General features: G+C 38.4%; 1 pseudogene; it reads left to right on the top strand.

Annotated features, from left to right (window-relative positions):
- The window catches only part of LOC108311299, a 3,912-nt pseudogene extending 2,751 nt beyond the window's left edge, over positions 1-1,161 (top strand).
- The last annotated feature ends 7,282 nt before the right edge of the window (positions 1,162-8,443 follow it).

Here is an 8,443-nt window from a genome sequence, read left to right as displayed (position 1 = left end):
AGAGAGAGAGAGAGGGAGGGAGGGAGGGAAGGAAGGGAAGGAAGGGAAGGAAGGGAAGGAAGGGAAGGAAGGAGGAAGGAAGGAAGGAAGGCAGGAAAGAGAGAGAGAGAAAGAATGAAAGAAAGAGAGAAAGAAAGAGTACCAATCCATCAGTCAGAACCATGGTAGCGACCAAGGAGCTCTTACAGATGGACCTGTACACGAGAAGGACAGCGGACAAGGAGGTGAAGGCGGACTTCTCTTGAGGAGAAGGCGGCGGACAAAGAGGTGAAGAAGACATGTAGGCAGAGGGCCCTTTCCTACCACCCAGACAAAATCCAGGTAATTCCAGAGCAGCTGAACTCTTCACCAGCTCTCTCAGGTCTGGGAGGTGTTGACAGATGCTGCTGCCAGGCTGCATATAACTAGGTCAGGAAAGCCAGGAAGCAGGCAGCAGAGAGGACCCAAAAACTTGATGGGAAAAGAAAGAAAGTGAAGCTTGATCTGGAGGCAAGAAAGCGGCAGGCCGGGGCCCAGGAGAGTGGGGAGAAGGAGGGAGCTGGAGCACCAGGACACTAGAGCTAGAAGATCAAACGCCTAAGCGAAGAGGGTTCCCAGCAGCTGGAGGAAGAGCAGAGGCCGATCCGGGAGCAGATACACCATGAGTGTGACCAGAGGTTGAGAGCAAAGACAGGAAACACTGAAGGCCAAGGAACCCGCAAACTGAAGCTGAAATGGAAGTGCAAGGAGGAGGAGTCCAAAGGTGGCTACTCCAAAGACGTCTGCCTAAGGTTTTGCAAAAGCATGGTGAGGTTCTCAACCTGGTGCTTTCCAGTAAGAAGGCAGGCACAGCTGTGGAGGAGAGTGCCTCTGTCAAGGCTGCAGAGCTGGCTCTCCAGAATGAAGTTGTCCCGGTGGATAACCCTTTGAAGATTTCCCGGTTGGAGGGACAGCCCCAGGGCTCCGTGGGCCCCAGTCACCCAGGACTGTCCAAGGGCTCAGTGCTGCCGAGGGACTGGAGAGTCTCCTGATGCGCATGCGCCAGGTGGCCGGCGGCAACGGCGGGTCTCGCGAATGCAGCGGCAAGACCAGCAAGGGCAGCCCACGGAGCCGCGGCTCCTGCCACCTGCAGGCCTGCAGCCCTTTTCTTCAGTCACCAATACACTTTATTTTTATTTTTAAAAAGAAAGAAGGAATGATAAGATATAAGGAAACTCTGTGTGGTATCTTAGGGCCGATGGAGAGTACTCAAGGACAAGCTTAGAAGGTGTTCAGACTTTATTGGAGAAAATGAGGGTCAGTTCACTGGATACCAAGGAACTTCTCAGTTTTGGCCAGACAAGAGCTGCTATGGGCTCCTTGGCAAACGAAAGGCCATTCTTCAGGGTGTAGGGGATCAACGACTCTAAGCACGTGTATCCAAGGGATTCCAGGCAATTGGTGGGGCAGGAGATCTTCGGAGTGGACAGTCTGGTGGGGCTCCGTTTTCCAGAGAGGGCTGTGGAAAGATTATCACCAGACAGAGGCTGCAGCATCACAGAGGGAAAAAGGGTGGGGAGGTGACTGGGGCGGGCTCTACTAGAGAGCCTCATCCCCTCCTGCTGACACCCACCTCACACAGGAAGCCTCTTTCTCCTGCACTGTTCGTTAAGCACCCTCTACTATTCGTATTAAAGGAAAAATTATTTAAAATATTCTGTTTTAGAGCATATGTTGAAATGTGCATTCAGAGTCGAGAAATAATAAGCTGGTAACTGATACAAATGATTATTAGGAATACTACAAGTCATTTTTCGCCATCTGAGGAAAAAATAAGTCATCAAGGAACTTGACAGAAGTAAAATACCAAGTGATAAAACCATAACTAAATGAACCCAGACTGCTACGTCATTTTGATATGTTCTTCTCATTCATAAAGTACGGAGACGTACATAAATCTTACAGATAATTTACGATCAAATTATTACCTTCATAATCGAGTGGCTTAGTTCTAAATGCATAGATATAATTCCAACTATAATGTAAATACTAGAAATTCCACACAAAACTGCTATACTAGGTTTTCAAATTATAGGCAGGAATAGTAACTGAGATTGCATCCTTCATTAGGATTTATAAATTCGCCAAACAAGCCTAAGCAGATTACATTCACATGATGATAAATTTAATTATGGCAGATGAGTGGTTCTTAAATTTATTTTGTTATTTGCCCTTTGTTTTATTATTTTTTGTGCTTCCTTAACTACTCTGAGTTTAAAATTCACGTTCATAATTTCAAATTCAGACTTCTCAGAGACGGTTTTTATTGGGTTTCACCTGACCTATTTGAACATATTTGGTAAAATCATTATGTTCCCTGTGTATGTAATAAAAGAATTTGTCCAGTCTTTCTGACAGTCAGTTACTGACATATTGGTAGAGGGTATGCAGGGAGATCTGGGTAAGTCCATTACATTTTCATTCCCCCAGAGCCCAATAACTGATGTGAGTTGCCAGCTATCCTGGCACAGCCAGGGTTCCCTTCCCACTACCTGCAAAGGCAGTTTCACCCTAGACAGATTTGGATAAAGTAGAAAAATAAAATAAAATTAATTAATGAAATTATAAAAGAAATAGGGGTTGAAATATAAACAAACAAGATACGATGTTTCTTTAGTTCAGAGAAATATATAGAGCAATCAATAGAAATAATCTAGGAGAAGAACATAAACTCATTACACTAAGCACTGATGAGAATCAGAAACAAGCTTCATTCATTGAAAATCTTCCAGACTCGAGTTTCCAGGTGACAACTTAGTCAAATCACCAGTCAGATGATCTTATGAAACTAGCAATATTTTGAAGTGTGCTAACTTGAAATGAAAGATAAATTAAGAATTATCTCCTTATCTATTTGAAGAAATACAGAGTTTGTGTGTAAAAATCAGCAATAAAATTTCTTAAAGTTTAATAAGTACTCAAAATACTATGTCATCAGTAACATTACGTAACAAAAATATGTAGTATTTTCATTCATACAAATAGCTTGTTTTTTAATGCTGTAATTTGGAAATAGATGCACTTAGTATAATGAACTTTGTTTTTTACAGATTTAAAGCATTTTCCCTTTATTTACTAGTTGCTTATTTATTCATTTTACTTATTTATTTATTTTTTCTTATGAATTTTCATTTCACATTTCCTTATCCTTTATCTTTTATTGTTTTAAATTTTGGTAAATACATAACAAGAAATGATATATAGCAGTTAGAATTTCCAAAATTGGATATGAAGCTCACACACAAAAAAATTAGAGAATATTTTGATAAGTATAATTTCATATATGTTTAAGAAAATTTAGAAGATATAGATATGTGTGTTATGTGTGTACAGCAAAAAATGCAGACACACCAAATTTGATCAAAGTAAGTGATGAGGGCTCCTTACTCATACTAATGCCAGGGTAATGGACCATTTCTTATTGCTTTTTATTAACTCTGTCCACACTTTGCAACTAGTTTCTTTGCTGAACTTCCCTAAAATCACTGAAGTTGAATGTGCTATCTGTTTTGTGTTGAAGCTCTAAAGGTTTACAATGATTTCATTTTAATATTTCACCAAATAAGGATAGTTTACCTGATTGCAATACAGCAAAATATGATCATCAAGCTATCAGATTAAGGCTTTGTGTTATGCTTACGTTGAAAGATTCCATATGTAATTTCGAAAGCTTTAAGTGCATTTCCATTGAGATATAAAGACAGAAATATGTTTATAAAAGAAATGATAAAAATATATATGATAATATATATTTTAAGAAATGAAGTAAAATATTTATTTTTAAAAATTAAACATTTAGAGGACACTTTACCATATCAGAAATAAGAATGCAAACATTAAAATAAAATAAAGTCATTATAAGATTCTGATTTTTAGCATCACGGAAAGAATCAGATTAAATTATACAGAAAACTTTGAGATGACAGGCCATTGACAGAGGGTAATTTTTTGTTTGGTGAGTGGAAAATTCTTTGCGAAAAGTTTTGCGTACTGTACTTAAGTTTCTCCAAAGTTAAAAATAATTCATTCACTTTTTCTTAGGTTAAAAATAATTTGTAACCCTCAACTTACACTTGTAGAAATATTTTTACATTTTTTGTCTCTTTATGGTTTTCTATTAGTTAAGACACCAACAATGTTGTCTAACAGTATGTGTCAAGGTTCTTTACTTAGCCTTAAAAAGGCCTACAAACAGATCTCATGAACCTTTTATTGCTTGGTGGTAAGATGAAAGGATCTTGTCTTATAAAGTTTGCAATTTGGCTTGCCTTGAAAGATTGTCAAGAGAGAATATAACCAACATTTTGAAGCAGTAAATACATTACAATAAAACAAACACTAAAACTTGGTGAAACAAAACAAACCAAAAATATGGTTGTGAGAAAGAAGATAAACTTCCTAACTGGGGTTTCTCTATGTCTTTTTGTTGGTGGTGTTGCTGTTTCAGCTTGCTGTTACTAATATTTTAAAACAACTTCTCAAAAAAGTAAAAGAAAAATGGCATATTCAGGTATTTGGTTAGGTTGATGAGCTAAACAAATGTACATGTCTGACTTCCTTCTAAAATGTCATTTAAATTTTAGTAAGTAGGTATCATAGTTTGGATGTTATCCTCTTTAAATCTCATTTTGAATTGTGATCCCCAGTTCTGGATGTGAGGCCTGTTGGGAGGTGAAGGGTCATGAAGGAAGATCCCTCATGGTTTGGTCCTGTCCTCATGGTAGTGAGTAAGCTCTTGCAAGAGCTAGCTATTTAAAAGTGTGTGACATTTTCCTCCATCTCTCACTTGTTCTTGCTCTTGCCATGTGATGTGCCTGCTCCCAATTCACCTTGCACCATGAGTAAAAGCTTCCTGAGGCCTCCTTAGAAGCCAAGCAGATGTCAGCACTATGCTTCCTTTACAGCCTGCAGAACCATGAGCCAATTAAATTTCTTTTCTTTGTAAATTAACCAATCTCAGGCATTTATTTTCAGTGACCATCACGAGAATTGCGTAATGCAGAAAGTTGGTACCAGGAGGCGGTTTTGCTATACAGATACCTGAAAATGTGGAAACAACTTTGGAACTGCATAATGGGCAGAGGCTGGAAGAGTTTGGAAGGCTAAGAAGAAGGCAGGAAGATGAGGGAAAGTTTGAAACTTCTTAGAGACTTGTTAAATGGTTATGACCAAAATGCTGATACTGACATGGACAGTGAAGTCCAGGCTGACAAGGTAGCAGATGAAAATGAAGAACTTTCTGGGAACTGGAGTAAAGGTCTTGTATGTTATGCCTTAGAGCAAAAAACTTGGCTGCATTTTGTTCATGCCTTAGGGATCTGTAGAAGTTTGAAATCGAGACTGATAACCTAGAATATCTGGCAGAAGAAATTTCTTAGCAGCAGAGAGTTCAAGATGTGGCCTACACTCAGATGTAGGCACAAAAAAAAATAAAGATGGAAGTTATATTTAAAAAGGAAGCAGAACATAAAAGGAGGGTCAAGACAGTATGAAAAGGGCCTTGAAGGCATTTCAGAGACCTTTGAGGCAGGCTCTCTCATCACAGACGCAGAAGTATAGGATGATTTAATGGTTTCATGGACCAGGCATAGGCTATCGCCACATTGTGCCATTCAAGGAGGGTATTCCTAACATTCTAGATACTCTGGCTCTAGCTTATGCTCAAAGGCCCCAGGCATATCTCAGATGGCAATTCCCAAGGATGTGAGCCATAAGCTTTGTAGTTTCCATGTGGGTGTTAAGCCTGTTGGCATACATCGTGCAAGACTAAAAGAGGCTTATCAGCCTCTGTCTATATTCAACGAATGTTTGAGAAAGCCTGGGTACCCAGGCAGAAGCCTGCTGAAGGGGCATAGCCCTCACAGAGAACCTCTACTAGAGCAATATGGAGGGAAAATATGGGGTTAGAGGCTCCAGACAAAGTCACCACTGGAGCACAGCCTGCCTAGTGGAGCTATGGGAAGGGGACCACCATCCTTCAGGTTCCAGAATAGTAGATCCACTGGCAGCTTACATCCTGAACCAGGAAAAGCTGCAAGCACTCAATTCCAACCTGTTAGAACAACCATGGGGGCTGTACCCTGCAAAGCCACAAGGGTGGAGCTGTCCTAGGCCTTGGGAGTCTACTTCTCATACCAGCCTACCCTGGATGTGAAACATTTAGTCAAAGGAGATTATTTTGGAGCTCTAAGATTTAATGTGAACCCCATTATGTTTTGGACTTACTTGGAACTTATTGCTTCTTTTTTCTTTTGGAGAATTTCTCCCTTTTAGAATGGTATTTATCCAATTCCTATATCCCTATTCTATCTTGCAAATAGATAATTTGGTTTTGATTTTATAGACTAATATGTGGAAGGGACTTGCCTTGTCTCATGTGAGAATTTGGACTTTAGACTTTTGAATGATGTGGAAACAAGCTAAGACTTTTAGGAGACTGTTGGCAGGGGATGATTGTATTTTGCAATGTAAGAAGAACATGAGATTTAAGGGGTTGGGGTGAAATGATACAGTCTGGATGTTGTCACCTCTAAATCTAATTGTAATTCTTGATGTTGAAGGAGGGGACTGGTAGGAGGTGTTTGGGTCATAGGTGCAGATTCGTTATGGCTTGGTGCTAGCTATCATAATGAGAGTGAGACAGTTCTTGGGAGATCTGGCTATTTAAAATTATGTGGCATCTTCCTCCTTTCTTCCTTGCTCCTGCTCACATCATGTGATGTGCCACTCCTGCTTTGCTTTCTACCATGACCAAAAGCTTCCTAAGTCCTCTACGGAAGTGGAGCATATGTTGGGGCCATGCTTCCCGAGCAGTCTGCAGAACTGTGAGCCAATTAAACTTCTTTTTTAAAAAATTACCCAATATCAGGCATTTTTTTATAGCAATGAGGGAATCTAAAGTCCAAATTCTCACCTGAGACTAATTTTAACTAATTAAACATACTTTTTGTAAGATGAGATAAAACTAATGGATCATTTAAAGTTGTGTTTAGCTATTGGTATACAATGCATATTTGATATTTGGTTGTGTAACTATATTAATTTCTTTGGATACGTTTAGTTTGGTCTTCTGTCTTCTTCACTGTATTTCCTTTAATTACTTGCTACATATAAAGTCAGCCTTATTAGATTCTTCACAACACATTTTCATGAGTATGTACTCTGTTTTGAAGAAAAATTTGATTAGTTATTCATTTACTTTTAAAGCTCTGTCACCAGGGCCAGGGTGCAGTGGTGCAATCATAGCTCACTGTAAACTCAAACTTATGGGTATAGGGGGTTCTTGCATCTTAGCCTCTGGAATAGCTGACAGTAGGGGCACTCCACCGCGCCTGCCTACCTTTTAAATTTTTTGTATAGACTAGGTATTCTCGTTATATTGCCGAAGCTTGTCTCAAAGTCATGGCCTCAAGCCAATCTCCCTATTTGCTCACATAAAAATAAAGATATATAATTCTTAAAATATAATTTAATGATCATATTATCTGAATCCAGGTTCTGGTTTAATATAACTTATAATAAGGTAGAACTTCTAAAATGCAAATAGAATAGAACATATTCAAAGTACTTTCTAAAGTTGAAAAGAAAAAAAAGAAATGGGATGAGGAAAAAGAGAACTTGGAAAACTCAATTTAATATGCAGTGAGTTCAATGTAGTTTGTTGAAAATCCAATCAGACATTGGCATTTTCCGTAAGAAATGTACTTTTAACAGAACCTAGTAAGTAGAGAGGAAGACAGTCTGCTAAAAGAATAATTTCATTTTTTTACTCAAGATAACTGCTACATCATAATGATGAAAGATTTCTTGTATGTGTAAGACAAAGCTGAGCTATAATGAGGTTATTCATTTTTTTTCTTTCTAGCCTAGCAAATAAATGAGCTATAAGTAATGGGCCCCAATTTGGAGTTCTTTTTTCATGCTGAAAATAAGGACTTTGCAAAACTCATATATTTTTGAGTGCTGCTGCACGCTCTTCAGTCATTAGAAATGAATTTATAAAGGTTGAGGGGAAAGGGAGACTGCAGTTCTATTTATATCCTATAATATAGTGGCTTTGTCATGAAACCCTGAGGCTAAACTTTCTAAGGAAAATAAAGAATATCTACAATGAATTAATTAGAAAAGAAACTAATTTTAAATCCCTAATTGACATTAAATCAAACAACACAACTTTTTAAAAGAAAGACTATGGTAAGGAGATTTTTTTAATGCAGCAGAAAGCACAGTAAAAACACAAAGAAAGTTTGAATGAGTTACCAGCTGGTTACTCTAAGGGATGAACAATATTAAATTGTGCCATCTATATCCCGTGTGGTCATTCTGAGGTGTTTAGTCATACATTTGAAATGCCTCAGATTTATTTCTATTATTTTTAGTTCAGGTGATATTTATGCTCTTTATTTCATTTGGCTAACATGATCTT

This window comes from Cebus imitator, unplaced genomic scaffold (assembly GCF_001604975.1).
Source record: "Cebus imitator isolate Cc_AM_T3 unplaced genomic scaffold, Cebus_imitator-1.0 Scaffold113, whole genome shotgun sequence".
In the NCBI taxonomy this organism is placed as follows: Eukaryota; Metazoa; Chordata; class Mammalia; order Primates; family Cebidae; genus Cebus; species Cebus imitator.
Note: the sequence above shows the minus strand (reverse complement) of the source record. Positions and strands in the feature narration are given on the sequence as shown.